This window comes from Stigmatopora argus, chromosome 12 (assembly GCF_051989625.1).
Source record: "Stigmatopora argus isolate UIUO_Sarg chromosome 12, RoL_Sarg_1.0, whole genome shotgun sequence".
Lineage (NCBI taxonomy): Eukaryota > Metazoa > Chordata > Actinopteri > Syngnathiformes > Syngnathidae > Stigmatopora > Stigmatopora argus.
The window spans coordinates 9,591,865-9,610,961 of NC_135398.1; the positions used below are offsets into that span (position 1 = coordinate 9,591,865).

General features: G+C 38.5%; 1 protein-coding gene across 2 annotated transcripts in view; it reads left to right on the forward strand.

Moving 5' to 3' along the window:
- dsg2l (desmoglein 2 like) overlaps positions 1-19,097 on the forward strand; it is a 196,452-nt gene that overhangs the window by 143,023 nt on the left and 34,332 nt on the right. The window contains exons 5-7 of one of the 2 annotated variants that reach the window (XM_077615997.1): positions 2,405-2,478; positions 4,552-4,789; positions 17,067-17,193. The gene's annotated coding sequence lies outside the window, so the exon portion shown is untranslated. Of the gene's footprint in view, positions 1-2,404; positions 2,479-4,551; positions 4,790-6,190; positions 6,234-17,066; positions 17,194-19,097 lie in introns of those variants that run through there. The other variant, XM_077615998.1, reaches the window with a different exon arrangement.

The following is a 19,097-nucleotide window of genomic DNA, read 5'->3' on the forward strand; positions in this document are numbered from 1 at the left end:
CAGACAGCACCAGGCGCCTATCTGAGCAAGATCTGTGGCTTTTTACATCAGGGAAAGAAATCTGTAGTTAGGACTTTATGCTCAGAGATCCCATTATTTTTGCATCCAATTTATTGACCATTCCATTATGCTACTTTTTCTAGTGATTGTGGGTGATTTAGCAGAACAAAGCTGCAGCTATGCTTTTAATCCAGAAAAGTCTGGGAGTCAGTCCTTAAATGATCATGTTAACTCCACTGCTTTTTTTTTTATTTCAACTTAGCAGTTGAAATATAAATTGGCATCCCTTTGATGGGATTTACTCCACGTTTTATTTCAACTGACAGTCCACACATTCAGACCAAACTGTTAGAGAAGGAAGCTCAACTCATCATTCGGAGCCATATGCCCTAGTCCGTCAATTGCTGTACTTTGTCACTTAATATGCATGGTTTATATTACTTTGGCACCTGGAAGTGCACAAAAGATTATGATGGAAACATTTATAATGCAATGTTTGGCCTGATTTGGCCTGATCTCTATTTTCACTTAAAATTTGTAATATTCTGGCCTAAATTGCGAAGACACAAACAGTGTGTCTCATCTTATCTCATTTTCTGAACCGCTTTATCCTCACTAGGGTCGTGAGTGGTGCTGGAGCCTATTCCAGCCTGACTTCTGGCCAAAGGCGGGGACACCCTGAATTGGTGGACAGCCAATCACAGGGCACAAGGAGACAATCATTCATGCTCACACTCCTACCTAAGGGAAATTTAGAGTGTCCAATTAGCCTACCATACATGTCTTTGGAATGTGTGAGGAAACCGGAGTACCCGGAGAAAACCCACGCAGACCCAGGGAGAACATGCAAACTCCACACAGATGGATCGACCTGGATTTGAACCCAGGTCCTTCACTGTGAGGCCGACGCGCTAACCACTCAGTGTATCACTTGGGGAAAATACGTAAATGCTAACACCTATCCTTTTTAGGTCCACATTGGTGGAAAATGCTTCCACATCAGTGTTGCGCTTCACATTGCATGTATTTAATGTTTAATTGGAAGTCCCCCTTGATTTTCGCACATGCACAGCCCCTTTCACTGGCGCTAACGAGCTGAAATGAAAACTTAATTAGAAATGATAAGCGGCAGCACTCGCCAGTCAAGTCAAATACACAGAATCCGATCTGATAAGAAAATGAGAATTTGTCTTAGATTTTACACCTCTTGGCTTTTTAAGATGTTCAACTTGATCATTTTATGTCAGGTAATTAAACAGAAAAATACTATGAGATAAGACCAGTGAAATTAAAAAAAGTAAATTGCCATTCAGTTGTTCTCAGAGCAATTTGAATGTAAAGAAAAAGCAAATGAGAGAAAAAGTCATCACATTTACACCCCTGCAGTGCACATTTTGATATTACCAGATAGCTTGTAAGGTTTTATGATGAAACAAAACACCGTCGAACATTGGATCCCTTGTCTGAAGCACGGCAATGGGAGTGACTCATTGTTAGGGTATCTCAAATACCGTCACTGGTCTTGCTGTCTCATCCTTCTTTTTATTTTGGATAATGGTGGCCCCCAGTAGGCCGGGAAATGTAACTGCATGAGTCATTCTGAGTGAAGTCTTGAGTGTCTTTGTGGGCTTACCAAGCACTCAAGCAGGTCAGAAGCAGTGACGCACACCCAGTCAAAGCCACCTTTTTATTAATTCCCATCATGTGTCACCATAATCGCTGTGTCCATGTTCTAATTTCATGCCCTCTTCTTATTTATTGATTGTCCTGCCGTATTATTTATCTATTTGTCCTCAGTCCATTACGCCATCTTTACCCATGAATGCTTTTTGGAATACTAAATCATGCAAGAAACATCCTGTGCTCCTCTTTTACAACGAGACATATATTGAATTTATCGATTAGATTTCATTGATATATGAACACAATTAAGATCACTGTTGTTGGTAATTGAGCAAATAACAAGTTGACTTTGAGGTGCTTTTTAAGCAGGCTGTTTAGTGGAAATGAGAAAAGTAGTATTTGAAAGCTTCACTGGTGTAACATGGTGCTGGTGATATTGAATGATTTCATCATCATGAACAGTTAATTGATAATTCTATCAAACCCCAGGCAAACTCATTTGGGGATTAAAAAAATACACCTAAAAAATACATAACAATGTAACAATAATGTCATAAATTTATTCACATGTTTAAGCATGTTAGAATGATAATACTGATACGTAATGTAGGTATAGTCACATTATTTGTAATATAAGGGAGGTAAAACAGGAGAAAAATCTTCTAAATGCATAGTAGTTAAACCCAGCAATACTTTTAACTTCAGTGTTTCTGTTAATGGAATGGACTCTTTACACCAAACTCTTTCACTTTCTTATTTCTTCTTTCTTTCTGTTTCCCAGTGCTCCTCAATTATATTTGTCGAATTTCCTGCCCAGTTTGAGCCTATTTGAAGATTGATGCAAAAGCAAATTAGGTAAGTACAGATATATTTGTTGATGTCTATCAGTGTACATATCGTCAACCAATTTCAACGTGATTTTAAACAATCATGGATTTCCCAGCTGCTTTAAACTCAATGGTGATAGTCTGTGTATGTTCTGTGGCTTTTGTGTGCAGCAAAGCTTTATTATTGCATCAGATTGAAATTGCAAGTACACTTGCTGGGGAAAAAAAGAGAAACTGAAAGCTATAGGCTATTTGGATGGCAAAATTTGCTGCGTCCAGTGACAATGCCCGTTTATGAAATTGATGGAATAGAAAAAATCCACTGTACTGTAATGTGAAAACGGTTTGTCTTCTTTATTGATCTCTTAGGGACCTAATCCTGTTAGCATGTCCACCTATCATGTCAATCTGACTCTGACACATTTTTTCTTTTCATTACATTTATTTTTTCTGCTGCGTATGTTGGTGGTGTTTATGTTGTAAACTTGATTTATTCTTCTGTTGTGTGTGTGTTGTGTGTATCATATTATGTTATCTTTTATAGTGTCTCATCACGGCCTTCAGCATGTAATAGCACACTAGTGCTCGTTGAATCACATACTAAACTGGTATAGATACATTGTACTTAAATAACTGAATAAATAACATCCTCCTCAAGATAAGGGTTCTTCAAAAGCAGTCCAAAGAAAAAGGGTTTCACACAGGAATCAAGTTTTAGGGCTCCTGCCATCTATACACTTTGTATGCATAACTGTAAGTTTCAAGTGCAAAGAGTCTACTGTACACGGTGTTGAAAAAATCCAAAGCAAACCATAGTAGGTTATAAAAATTAATTATGACCTCTATATTTATCTGAAAGGATGGGATAAAAATACAAAATTAAAACATCTGTAAAAATGCCAATTTCAAACTTTTGAGCCAAGTCATGAATACAAATTTCACTTCTTCAATGAAGTGTTATTAATTAACATCCAAGATTTTAGACTTGTTTTGTTGTTCTTTAATATAGAAGTCTGATTCAAACTGACATTCACATTACTACACCTGCATATTTCATACTATGATCCTGAATGATTAAATTCAGAATTCCTCATGGAATTTAGAGAAGCATTGTTTCCCCCTCGCCGTTTCCGTCACCAATACTCAGGATGCCACCACATTCCTCTAATGGTGCCAAGGAGGGCTTGTTTGACTCCAAAGTCACGCAGACCTCCAGTGAACCAAAGAAAAATCTGCTGTTGCATATGAATTATTAATTTGTTGCTCACTTGTGTGCTGTTTTGTAGAGAGGCATAATTAAAATCTCAGGAGTTCTCTCCCCAACCGTTCTGGGGATTTGTCTTCCTGTGGCATGTCTCCATCTGCAGTCATCCTACTCTGCATTAGCCCCCAGCTGTGCACGCGCTTGTCGCAGCAGAGGGGCTCAGTCGAGAGAAGAAAGCTGCAAATCTTCATATTCCACATCACCTTTATTTTTCAAGAGCTTTTTTGATCTCCTCTCAGGAGGGCCACTTCTGTCTGTTGACACTAATTTCTTTTGCTTTTAAGAAAGGTGTGCGCGGGTGCTTCTGTTGTACTTTATTTTAGGACTATTTGTAGATTGGAAATTTTCTCCTTCACGCAATGTGACTCTTGAGACCAGTTATAGCTGATCACTTTTGAAAAACCATCACTCCAAGAACTCACAGTTACCAACAATGTAGTGATTCTTGGGGCCTGCGATTGTCTGGCAACCAATTCAAGGTGTCACCTGCCTGCCGCCTATAGTTTTCTGGGATAGGCTCCAGCAACCCCGGAGCCATTATGCAGATAAGCGGTATGGAAAATGAATGAATGAAGCGAGGCCTTTCTGTCAACTCTTCACTGTGAACGTCAAGCTCGGAAGCGATTTAACTGCCACTGAGACGTCAGTTTTTTTCGCCTATATAGAGTTCGCCTATTTAATGAATTCAGTTTTTTTTCCTTGGCTATTTAAAACTTATTTGTTATGACAGTGCAAATTAGTACTTTAATTTAAATCCATTTTGTAAGTAGGGGATTATAATTATCTTTTTTTATTATTTTTTTGTAAAGCCCTGATACTCACTATGTTTAAACACAGGAGTAAGACGTCTGGAAGAGTCTGGAAATCTTGAAAATGAAACCTGCCAACTAAACGTTCCAGTATCTGGCTGCTACGTCGCCCAAGCAATTACGCAGGCCCTGACTGGTCTCCGAGCATGCAAGATATGGTTGATCCAATTGCGGCCATGCTCAATCAACCTAACTCTTGTGGGGACGCGGAGACCCACAACTGCAGTGCGTGCAAGAATGGATTGGCCAACAAAGCAGCTTTAAAGGTCAGCATTTTACTGCCTGCATGCCTTTCTTTGCCATCCGTGTGTACTATAGCAGTAGAAGGCCCTTGCAAATATGCTGGATATAAATTTGTCTCAAACTACAGTCTCAAAGTAGAGCAACTTGGATGAGGCAGCAAATGGTATTATGTAGTGACAAACATCTTCACATGACTTTCCCACTAATGAGGACAACTTGGAACTCTTTCCTTATTTCTCACTTGAGCACAAACGTGCATGCACGCCCACAATGTTTGTTTTTCTCTTTTCTTTTCTTTTCTTTTTTAAACTTTGTTTGAATATCTCGCTTGTGCTGTGTAACAAGGCTTATATAGTATCGTCAGGGGACTTTCACATGACACCACACGGAGATGATAATGGCAGAAAGAAATGAGGTTCCCTTACGCAACTGTGTCCTTGTATTTGTTAATGTCTTCTTTGGGGATTTTTATTATTCGCTTAGGTTTTAGTTTTTGAAGCCGTTGTTATGATGGGGAGATTCTTACTTTAAAAAAAAAAATCTACTAAACACACTCTTCCACTACAAGATTTTGTATAAAAACATTGGATTTAAACCCAGGACCCCAGAGCTGTGAGGCCGACACGCTAAGCACTCGCACCTCCGGGCCGCACTATGAAAATAAATATGTACATTAATATGTGCTGTCCCTTATCAAATCAATTGATCAATCAATATTTGTTAATTTTTATTTGTTTTTATCAAGTGTAAATAAAAAAAAAAGAGCTGAATCCTTACCTTTAGCTGTAGCATAAGATGTAAATTGGGACCCTAAAAAGTCTTCCTCTTCAATTAACATCCTAACCCTAACCTGATGCAACTCAAGTGGGAAAAAGGTGGCCAACACATTTACATGTCCCCAAAATCAAAATACCATGTTAAACATTTGTTTGATTGTTAGATTGTATTTTTCGGGGTGAATTATTATATAACTCTCTAAAACTGGGGTCACCTACTGTGGTCCTCAAGGACACCTATCCAGTCTCTCTCATCTTATCTCTTTTTCTGAACCGCATTATCCTCATTCGGGTCGTGGGGGTGCTGGAGCCTATCCTACAAGGAGACAGACAACCATGTACACTCACCCCCCTACCTAGGGCCAATTTAGAGTGTCCAATTAGCCTACCATGCATGTTTTTGGAATGTGGGAGGATACCGGAGTACCCGGAGGACACCCACGCAGGCTCGGGGAGAACATGCAAACTCCACACAGGTGGACGAGACCTGGATTTGAACCCAGGACCCCAGAGTCTGTTTCCATTTCTCCCTCCTCCTAGATACCAGAGTAAAATAATCAGGCTCGTTATCTTGCTTCTGGATTGCTGATGAGTTGATAATTTGATTCAGGTGTTTGAAGGAGACATGGAAAATTGACTGGATAGAAGCCTTCAATGACTGCAGTTGGTGACCTTTGCTTTAAGTGTTGAGGTAAGCATTCTTTTCAGACATTTTTAGAGTTTTAGAATCAGAATCAAGTAGTTCGTGAGCAAGCGAGTCACCCATGTGACTACTTATACTTTTGCATTAAAACTTGTCTCATTAGCAATATTGAATTCATCTATCCTTTGGTATTTTACTGAAAATATGGGATCTTGCAGACTTGGTTTTAGATTGAGAACATAATATGTATGCAGCTGATCATACCAGAACAGAATACATGCCTTCAAGGCTGACAAAGCACTTATGTTTTTATCTTTTTATTTTCTGCTTCAAGTGTGCAAACAATTAGTTTGAAAGGTTGCTGAGGAAGCAATTGAGTTGTAAAAATTGCAGTAACCTATTTGACAATAAGTGGTGAAATGAAAAAAAAAAAAAAACTCAATGCAATCTCATTCTGTCCTGACCACATCGACATATATATATATATATATATATATATATATATATATATATATATATATATATATATATATATATATATATATGTGTATATATGTGTGTATATATGTATATGTATATATATGTGTATATATATATGTGTGTGTATGTATATATATATATATAGATATGTATATGTCGATGTGGTCAGGACAGAATGAGATTGCATTGAGTTTTTTTTCATATATACATGTATATGTGTATATATATATATATGTTTATATATGTGTATGTGTTTATATGTGTATGTATATACGTGTATGTATGTGTGTATGTATGTATGTATATATATATGTGTATATATGTATATGTATATATATATGTGTATCCATGTGTATGTGTGTATATATATGTATATATGTATATATGTATATATGTATATATGTATATATGTGTATATGTATATATATGTATATGTGTGTGTATATGTATATGTTTGTGTATGTGTATGTATATGGCAAACTTTTTCAGAGGTGTTTGTTGTGCAGCGTGCCAACCATCACTAGATGTCGGGGGGCTCGAATTAATGAGCTCTCCCACCAACTAACAGATGTGGTGAACCAGCACTCTGTGAAGTCAACATCTGCACAAAATTGGACGGCGTTGCGTTTGTCGAAAAACATGTTGCCATCCTCTGTTCACGCGTGCAGAATCGTTATCAGCGTTAATGTTATTAGCTGTGCCGTAGCTCACCGCATGTGTTCTGAGAAAGACGTGGCTGACTCGGATCACTTTGACACTGGGTCAGGGTGAGACACGATGGATTTGTAGTTGTTGATGAAGCCCCATTCTGTGCTGGGAACCTGCTTTAAATTTCTGAGAATTCCCACAGTGAGAGAAAAAAGCATAGCAACCCACTGATAATGTTTACATTTTGGCATAAATTGATCATCAAATCTAGTCTGATGTTCATCAAAATCACACAGATAAACAGTCTTTTGAAACTAATACTGCACACAATATCCAATGTTTTCCTATTTTTACTTTTAAAAACAAGGAAGAAAAAGTGGACCTTCCTGTCTAAAATTGGAAAACTCTAAAAAGTTACAAATTACTACAGCGAGACCATGTTTTATCAAATTTTTGTTTTCAATTCTGATCCTTTGACGGTCCCTCAGAACAAAAAGACTACAAAATTTTGTATGTAATTTGTCATAATAATATTTAAATCACATCAATTTTTATCAGAGGAAAAAAAATCACAATACTCAAAATTCAGGTATCAAATGCAGGCAGGCAACCAGACTGAATGACACTGACATTTTTGAGTCACACACTGTTGACATTGATGCCATTTTTTGTGGTCATATCCGTGCATATGGTTTGTTTAATGACTATACAGGCACACCACTGTGATTCATTTAGTCCAATGAACTTGTTTATCCATCCACAAACAACTGATATTGATTGAAGTATGTTTTGGAGTCAGCCGCATGTAATTAGGCGCTTTTGTCTCATGTTGACAATAGATGGAAAATATGTAAAACGGCATTGCGGGCATTAGAATCAAGAGGAGATACACATCGCCATTGAAAGAAATCGAATTCTTTTAGTTTTAGGTGCTTTCCGTAGAGCCCAATTATTGAAAAAACCTTCAAATAAAGTACACTTGAATCACCTTTAATAACAATAGCCAGGCACTTTGTTTGTTTTATGGCCGCAAAGTGGACGATATTGTTCAGACAGCAATCAGAGGCACTGGCCTTGGTAATTGCTATGAATGGAATAACAGGGGGAATGTGGCGTTAGATATTATTGTCCAAAGGTGTAATTATGTAGCTCAATGGAAGATTACTTATCTTCATATTTGACAATATAACCACAACCAGCCTCTGTAAACAGCAGAAGTTATGTCGCCATTTGAAACACAGCCGTGATGCAACATAGTAGCCTCATATTTAGCCAAACATATCATATTTGATACGTGACTTTTAATCAATGGGATAGTTTTCCCCTGATTTAAACTGGCATATCATATAGTAGTGTTAATGATAACATAAATTATCGCTAGGTGTGTTCTACTTCTGCATACTTCCCCAGATTTTATTGGATTTTTTTATTTCCCTTCACATAGCAATATAATGAATGTTTTTCTCTGGGCTTTTGCTGTGTTTTGCACTATTTAAAAGACATTCTACGACAGGCTTTCATCAAAATGCGCCTATTTTAAGATTTATAGAATTAACATATTTTGAATCTTGGTATAATTAACTACTTTGATTCACATCTCAAGTTAAAAAACAGAATATCTGCCCAATACGGTGTTGGGCCCAAGTGGACGAGGTGCCCTAGTAAAAACTATTGATGGAGGCGTAAAATGGCCTTGTATCTTCACCTCACTGTTTTGAATTCATCATGGGTGAACAACCTAGTCCAGGGGAGGGTATCATCGAAGCCACTATTGTTACAAAACAGAAAGTTTGGAGTGTAGAAAAGCAGCCTAAAGCCACAATTCCACAACTACTATAGTGATAATAAAAGGTTTACCTAATTGTTTGAGGCACCCCAGAAACTATTCAGACATTGAAAGATACAAACCCCTCTATACTACTTTGAAAAGCTTTCATGCATATCAGGTTTTACATATTACTTCCAATTAAATAAGCTGCATCCGCAAGGTGGTTTGTCTGCAATATAATAGTAGCCTGCATGACTCTCACTTTCAAGTTAATTCCGTGCTGAATGATCATTGAGAACACCACAGGCATCACCGTTTGTCCTTGCGACAAATTCCACAAAAGCAAGATGCATGGAGAAATATTGCAGAGAGCCACTAAATCCATTCAGGTCAATAGCAATGACAAATGCTTTGTTTGGCTGTGGACTCATTTATCAACATTAAGTCAAATAAATAAGAGATAGAGGCAAGTAGTGGAGGGTTGTGGTGATCGTGCGTGGGTTATTTAGCATGTGTGCGTATACAAACAACACACACCTCATGGAGAATAACTTGAAAATCTCAACGCGATTTGTCGTTTCCGACTTCCCGTTGCATTCAATTCCAGTGGTCTATAATAATGTTGTAGGGGCAAGAAAACCTCTGAATAATGTGTCAGCACTTTCACTATGCCTAAAATTCATGTTTTAGTGACTTGTCAAGGGTCACGGGGGGTGCTGGAGCCTATCCCAGCTGACTTTGGGCATGAGACACACTGAATTGGTGGCCAGCCAATCACAGGGCACGAGAAGACGAACAACAATTCACGGTCACGCTCATTCCTAGGGGCAATTTAGAGTGTTCGACCAACCTACATTTTGGAATGTGGAAAGAAACCGGATCACCCGGAGAAAACCCACGTAAGCTCGGGGAGAACATGCAAACTTTACACAGGACCGAACCCAGGTCCCTAAAACTGTGAGGCCGACACACTAACCACTCACACACCGGGCTGGCCTTCCTTACAGCATCATTAGTGTAATCACATTGCATTTAATCAAAAGATGTGATTTAATTAAAACAATCAGAAAAAGCAGAGCTGATTCATTGTTTGTCTAACAAAGATTTATTGCCCCATCCTCTTTTCCCTGCACATTAATAATTAGACACACACACACACATACACACACACACACGCACGTCAAAGCCTCATGAATTGTTGCAGACATGGCTGCGGGTGAACATGATTTAGTCAACTTATCAATAACGGAAGGATGTAACAAAGGTTCTATTTAGTTTTTTCTTTCACAACATTTAATATTAGTTTTGTCTTACAAATATATACATCAAATTTAATGAGGATCCCTTATTATTATGATATTTTTACTGTCCTGAAAAGGATTAGATAATTTCAATATATTCATAATATGATGAGGCTGATATTGCTATTTGACTGAATATATGAAACATTTAGTTTGTGTCTGGCTCTTTCTGTAATTCGTTCCCTTTTCTACTTCTTGTGTACTGATTATGTTTCATTTGCTAGTTATTCTCCCTAGCCCTTCTCTTTTGTTCTCGCCTTCCCTCAGCCATTTTGCCTTTTCCAGGGGTTCATTTGTATTCATAGTTCCCTGCTTTTGTTCTTTCTTGCTGGTTCATTGTTGTTGTTAATGTCACATTGTAGTTTTACTTATTTGGGTAATCCCAATGTGTTTTTTGTTTTGTTTAAATATCTTTCATTCTTTATGCCTTATTCCCTTTGTAGTATACTTTTAGTAAGCTATAGTTTAAATTTACAATAATCCCCTTGCTTCCCTTCATTTGGGTTCAGCCTTCCTTACTCGATCACACCATCTCAGCATAACAGTTCATGTGATTTAATAAATTCAAAATGGTGTAAAGCCATGGGAAGGGTTGAAGTATAAAATAGTTTTTTTCTTTTTTCTAAAGTGGTTCTCTTTGTTTTGAATTTTCACCTATTGCGGGTGGATCAGCGACAATTCATTCGCTATGAAGATGGCTTTGATGCATGTAAACTGGGTGGGTGTTTTATTTTACATGGACTAATTGCTCTTTACAAGCATCTAAGACACATTAAATTGATCTTTTTTTAGACCAACTGCTGTATAGGCTTAGGAATAGATAACAAATGATAATTGTGCAATAAAAGCCATCGGACCTTGACTAACCACTCTCAGAAAAACATATAAGAGCAGTGATAAACTAAAGTGGTCATCTTTTGACCTTGCATTAGTCATGTCCGGCACAGGCTGGCAATAAATCATGCCGACCTGGTATTTTCACACGGTCAAGACAGCTGCTGAAGTATTCCAGACGAGCTAGGTAGGACTGTCCAGGGAGCGTCTGGTTCAAAAGTCAACGCCTCGTTGAGGTGTAGGTCAACACGCCCGATCAGGTAAAGAGCAATGAGTTATACTGATACATTTGTAGGTCTTGTCATCGGCTGTTGTAGTGATAATTGTCTAAAGGGGGAACATGATGGACTTTTTCTTGTACTATACAAAAAACAGGAGAACCTTGACTTTTAAGCAACCAGATTTAGATGTTTTTTGAGTTATGGGGCATAGATGTTTTTTGAGTTATGAGGCATGGCTTGATGTATTTTCTTGCAAAGCCAAAACGTGTAGTTGCGAATCATTAAAACAACACAACAGTGCTAATTGCTTCACCATGGAGACTCCATTCTTTAAAGCAATGCCGCTTATGTAAATGAACAATTACTCTCCTGAGAACCTTTGCACAACATTGCAACGCTTACCATAATAATAACATTTGCTGAACAAGTGTGTGCACATTTGCCTTCGGATGTGATGCAAACGTCTCACCCGTCTTGCAAACACTCACTTTTTTCAAAAAAGGGTTTCAAATAGTGTGAAATAAAGCTGACCTTTTTTTATACATAGATATGATACCATAGCTGCATCAGAGCTATGTGAGCTTCGCCAGGGGGAGCGGCAATTGAAGTGAAAGGGAGATAAATTTTAGAAAAGTCTTGTTCTGCTGCTGTTACATGGAAAATAAATCAAAGATCAATCAGCAGCACAGTGGGACCCCATCCTCTAAGTGTTACGGCCTTTGCCGCAGTTTTTCAGTGCGAAAGGACGGCAACCGGCAGCAGTGGATATTTTCTACCATCCAAAGCCCCTTTGCTACCTGGAGCCCTCATGTCGCCAGCCTGTTAAGAGTTTAATCATGGCGGCCTGAGCAGACAGGCCCTGTTATTGGAGCACATTGCCTCCTTGGCTGGCCACCCCGCAACATGGGAGAGTGGTGTTAAAGCCGCAGACTGTCTCTTTTGGGTTGATGGTGGGGGGGTGGTAATTTTAACGGTGCAGCAAGCCCAGCAAGCGCTCCCAAAGCCGTGAGCGTGTGTGATGGATGTCCTTATCGCTCGGTACACTCGGTCCAGGTTCCTGCACAGCGGGGAGTGGACACGGGGTAGATAGTGTATAGCGCTTCTGTTTTATGCCCTACTAGCTTCCTATTGCTGGCAGCTGAAAAAAGGGGGATCCTGCTCGGGTGTCGGGGAGGGGTTTCTAGTGAGCGCAGACGAGGGCAACAACTTTAGCTAAGCTTCTTCCAAAATGGAGAAATGATGTATCTCTTTTATTTTGGAATTAGCTATATCTTCCAATATGTCATCAGTATTTTTAAAAATTCCACCAATATTCACTTTTTTTCCCGCAAAACCTCATTCATTCATTAATTTTCCATGCCGCTTAGTTTGTAAATAATACACTCATTAATTTTTACTTTTATTGTTTAAAGTTAACAAGAGCGAGTTGCCATGACTTCTGTTCTGTTCAAACCATGATGGCTCAGCTTGTCCGTACAGTATATCTGGAAATGATGCAATTTGTGTTGTCTGTTTCTTCAAATCAAACTTTCATCTTTTTTGTTTTTAACAAAAGTCCAAAGAGGGGAAGGAAAAGTTTTTCCAAGTAGCTTTTCTTTGTTTACAGCCTCCTTGTTAGTCTGATGTACGTTAGAGCTTTTCTTGGTTTAAATCGATCAATAGCCTTGCCTGTGGAAAAACAGTTTCATACTTTACTGTATGCTGTTTTTCTTTTATGAACTAATTTTATTTTGTTATTTACTTTGACCCTGGGTGACAAAAGCAAAAAAAATAGATCTGGAACCATAAAGCCGTGCATTGCTGGTTGTCTTTTGTGCCCTGAGAATGTGCCTCACGTTAGGTATATAAATGTGGTGCTTTTATTCAGGACTCTGTCGAAAGGATGCACATGTAGCAAATAGGACACATTGTTCTGGTACAACAATGGCAAACTGTTGGACTTTAGGTATTATCAACGAATTTGCTTTCGCTTAGAAAGTGTCTGAGTGAATCTGCAAAGGAATCGAGTTCTTTGTCTCACAAGGTTCTTCTTTTGTTTCCATTACCTTTGAATAGATACTAGTGTATCGCTGTTATTATCATCGCAAAGTATGTTTCCGTTGACCAGATTCATTCCACAACATACTTTGCTGTGATCTAAAAGAAAAAATACTTATCACAAGTTTCTAAACCATTAGCTGACTTCCCTAATCCACGTCGCTGTTTAATTTTACTAGACCACTGTTGTGTCGATGCTTGGCTCTATTCCAGTTTCTCGTGTGGCCCCTTTGGAAAATTAATTGCCACCTCTGCGCTTTGCTTTGAAACATAATATCAGATTGGCCGTTTCATTGAAGGTCCCGCTAATTACAGCAACTACATTTACAATACTACAGTGGTGAGTTGTACTTTTAATAATTTCTTTTTGTTTCCATATCGCTCCATTGAACTGTGTTCAATTGAAACTGCTTCCTGGCCAAGGAAATAGTTTGAGTCTGCTGTATTCTATTTAAAAAAGTATACTCACAACCTTATTAGTTTAGTGATTTTCATCACATTATAGTAGATAACAGTAAATATGAACGAGAATTAAATAATGTTTTTCAGGTATAGTGTACGCTGTGTGTTCTAACAAGAGTTAAAATATGAAAATATGGTACTTTCCTCCAGATTTGCATTAATCTATCACTTAATATCAACGTCTCGCCAACCATGTAGTATCATACCGCACTTCATTGGTTTAAAGATAATGCAGAGAAATCCTCTGAAGTGTGGCATGTAGTAGAATCAGCTTGCCAAACGATTTGTCAGGCTGTTGGTTGAGTTTAAGAAGTCTTGTTTTGCACTCCGGTGGTCCTAAAGAAAGCTCATGGTGAGGTTTTCAGATCTTCAAAGCGATTCTCTGTCATACTATATATTCACATTGAGTGCAACTTTAGAAATCCAGATCCTCATAATACCAACAAAAATGACAACCAAAGTTTATGGCAGCAAAACGACAATGTAGGTTAAAAAAATAATTATAAAATAAAATTAAAATATGTACCAGACACTCAATTTATGCATTTAGGGATCATAGTTTGTGCTCTATTTATCACTGAAACTCATGCATTCATACCTCTCTCGCAAATTCTATCATATATATATAAAAGAGCTAAATTACAGTATAGGCAGAAATCTGCTACATGAATATCCTGTAATTCTCAGTACTAATATTTTACAACTCTACATGTATTTTGGCTAGAGTGCTTGTTTCAACAGGACATACACAAAAAAATCAAATAACAGGTGTTAGGGGAGTTCATTTTCTTTATGAACTATTTCAAAATTCATTTCATTTTTAAATGAACTAACCAAGTTATTACCTTTTATGAACTCTCACTAGAATAATGACAAACCCTGATAGGAAGCAGGTAGACTAGACAGCCAGGTGATGCTGTTTTCTGAAATAGAAAGACCATCATGTGAAGTTTGATCATCCTTGTGAGGATTCGGCATGAAAAAGGTGGCCCATTCATTGTTGTTTGTGACTTTTATTAAGACTCTCAATTGAAATAGACAAGAACAGGCAACTCAGGACAACTATTGATATCACGCACCTGCTAATTAATTGAAGCACAATTTCTACAGGATCCAAGAGACTATATTTTCATAACCTAAAATGAAATGCTCTTAATATAAAAAAAAAACGATTTCTTCTAAATGGAGCGCACTACTTTTAGTATAAAATCTAATAAATTGTCATGACAACTGCTTGGTTCGCTTGCTAAAGGCTTCCTGCCTTGAAGTGCGCTGCCCTACTGAGTTGCCCTCATTTAAGACTTCATACTGTTAGCAATTCAAGTTTAAGCTTTTAGAAAAACAACTTGCACCTCGCGTTGATTTCTGAGCAATCCCTTTTTTCACACAGCTCTGTCTTCTCTGATAAGCACCCTGACTGAACCAGGCAAGACTGCATGGTTCTGAGGTGGTTTGCGCTTCTTTCTGTCCGTTTAGACTGAGTCACTGAACATGATCAAGCTCGCACCTCATACAGATTAAAGCACAATCATTCCGATGGGGCTTGGCTGCAAAGAACAGAAACGGCTTCACCGCTGCTCACTTTGGTCGGCGCCCTGTCGAGGTGGGACGTTTACCCAGTGAGTCAGTTTTATAATAGGCTTTGCAAGTGAATAAGCAGCAGGTGAGAGAAAGCCATTAGTGAGGGACTTGACTCCAATAAACGTATAATGGCACTTAAAATGTTCATTTTTCTCCATCTGCCAAGGATATTCCATCAGGTAGTGAAGATTTTGTCAATCCAATGAAGGATTACTTTTTGTAACTTCCATTAAATAATATAATAGTCTTGCATTGTCTCCATTGGCATTCAGTGTTCGGAATCTAATTGACAAATTTACACATCTTTGCCACTGAATTAATTTACTTCAAACGCCCCGCCACCCCTTTTGATACATTCATTCAACTTTAACTCAAATTGATTCAAAGTCCTGTCCTGAACCTCTTCTTCACTCATCTACTAGCCGTTTCTGTTCTTTGCAGCCAAGCCCCATCGGAATCATTGTGCTTTAATCTGTATGAGCTACAAGTAACTGCATCTCATCATTGGCATAAATTTTAACTTTGACTGCCTGAAATATATACACTTCACCCGCATTTCAAGTCAGAACCTACGGTTTAACAACACTTGGTCGATTAACAACACATCTCTGAAATTCCCAAAATAGATTACATAAATAATATAAAGGGACGAGTTGATTACAATTTATTTGATGGGTCGAAAAAGATTCACACGTTAATTGTAAGAAAATCTGTTGTTCTTCTATTCCTTTTCGTGGCGTATTTTATTTCAGCACTGTTTACAACAACCTATAAGTTGCAGAGTGATTGTTCGTACAAGCGCTGAGTATCTTTCATATAGTGGAGCATTAGTATTGTTTGGACTTTGAGGGGCATGCATGAATTTCTATTTCTTACCTATTCCACTGTCTAGTTGAATTATGGCTGAAATAAAAGAACCGGGCTGATCACAGCCATATGCAAAATATCTGTATGTGACATACATTTGATCAAATAGCATTCATGACATTTTAAATTTGCCAGATCCTGTACACCACATGAACCAAGATTGGAAAAGATTAAGCTTTTATTTTTCATTATAGTGTGAGAAAGTCCTTCAAAATAAGTAACCACTGTTGGGGTTTTAAATGGACTCGCTCATCTTAAGAACATTACAGTTTTCTCTTTAGAGATTTACTCATTAATTCGAATGAGTCATTACTTCAAATCTCCATCGCTAAATAACAAATCATTCTGCTGCTCCATGCCTCCACCTTTTTCCATTTTCTCAAATTCCGGCGCCTTGCACACGTATGCTTGCGTTCACGAGCCTGTTTTTAGCAGCTAATTACTTTACATGGGCGGGGGATCTCCTTCGGGGCACAAATTTCATCCAATATCTGTCGAGCAGAAATTACATCTCTAATGGAATGGAAGAGTGGTGTAAATTAAAGAAATGACACTTTTTTTTTTCTTCTTGATGTCACCATAGAATTAGATTTTAATTTGGCCCACACATGCTCAAAATGGAGTAAGGTAAGCTATGTCTGGCAACTTTCCTGATGGCCTCTGGCTTTTCTTCCACCTGCAGGCTCCTGCTGTATCCATTATCAGCTCCAGTGAACCATCTTTTTGTGGTGGAGCAGTAATGTGATAGCAAAAGTGGTAAACGGCAACCCAACTCTAAGGATAGAACGACATGCTGCTGCTCTGAACTGGTATGCCATAATATTACTCAAACTTTTGGAAATCTACAGTACATTGAAAGCACTGTTCCCTCTAAGCTGCGCGCGTGCGCAATTGCGCACTACTCTCGTCTTCTCTGCGCAGCAGAAATCCTATGGCGCGCAGTAAAAAAAAAAAAAAAGGATTTTTTTTTTTTTTTTTTTTTTACCCCTTTCTTCATGATGGGCTCGGTTCTAATGTCCAAAGAGCTCCAGTATTTGTATTTAATCATTAAACGCTGTTTTCGGCTGGATTTGACCGAATTTGAGAGCATTTTGAGCCGTTTGGCGAATGGACGTATATAGACTTTTTTTGCCTCCATCGCGATATCATCACGACATTTTACCAAGGAATTCACTTCCCTGGGCTCGGTTCTAATGTCCAAAGAGCTCCAGTATTTGTATTTAATCATTAAATGCTGTTTTAGGATGGATTTGACCCGATTGCTGTCATTTTACGGCTCGGTTCTGCTACATCTGCCCGCCCAAGAGTGCCTTATCCCGGGCTGCCATTGATGGTAGACTAACATTGATTTTTACTATAATTTGGACAACACCGGCGGCGGGCCGGATTAAAAATCCTAACGGGCCGTATATGGCCCGCGGGCCGAGGTTGAAAAACTTGTACACACACGATCCGGCGGGGCGAGCGTTCGAATCCCGTTTCGGCGAAACCTCCGTTCGGCCGAATGAACGTTCGGTGGAACGTCCATTCGGCGACCTGCCCGTCTGTCAAACGTCCGTCGGCGAAACGTCTTTAGGCGAATCATCCGAGTACCGATGATGTCGCTCACACTGGTACTCAGTGCGCTCAGGGAGGTTGACTTTCTGCTCAGACCAACGAAAAATTAGAGGGAACATTGATTGAAAGTTGCTGAAAATCTGTGGGTGTCCAAACTAGACAACTGCTCAGTTTTTATTTGCTCGCAGAAAGATGGTGAAAATATCAGTGAAGACAGTTACATTTTTATCAGTGCACCAGCTTTCACAGGTTTTGTGTTGATCCTATTTTGGTCAAACAAATTCAAAAGTACAGCAGAATAATAACTATGTACTTAAAACTATACAGCAATACTAATTTACAATTTGACAACTATGATATATCAAAATTTAGCCTCATCACAGTAAAAGGTCACTCTAAAATGTGCAGTTTATCTAAAATAAATACATTTATTAGAGGCTCATTATATCTCTTCTCTTGTGACATTTTAGTTCATAGGGACCTTTTTAGCATTTGACGCAAATGTCATTTCTACAAGTTACTGGGTTGATTGTTTCTTTGCCCACCTTTTTATAATGCCCAACTTTTTTTCTTTTTTTTGTGAGTGCCCTACTGTGTTTTCCTCTCACTTCAAATGATCATTTTAGGCTTTTCCCTACTAGAGCTTGCTTAAAAGATGGGGAAAAAAGCCTCAACCTTTAGAAGTGGTCATGCAGACTTTTTTGCTCAGAGCATTCAACAGCCTGCGCTGAGCAGGCTTCAACCCCTGCTCTGCAAGAAGCAATCAGTAGTTGCATAAGACTTTTTCAAGAGAAGCCCCCAAGCTAGCACAGATCATCCAAATGGAGTTTACATTTACATTGACACGCTGCTCTACCATCAACACGTCTCTCCAAATATTGTCAACACTGTTATGTTGAGCGTACGCTACTGCCTCGGCTGAGCTTAGTGTTTAACAGCACCGCTTATGTGATACACCCGCTTTTAGAATCTATTCCACCTGAGCGGGCTTACTGAAATCCTTTCACTGTAAATAAGTGAGAGCGCCCAAAGAACTTGTAGTGTGGAATGTTTGCCTTCTTCCTCTTATCTTATCTGTCAGATTTGCCCATAGACGAGAGCAAAAGAAAGGACAAGGTGCAGCCGCTGGAGTTAAAAATAAATAGAAGCAACTCTC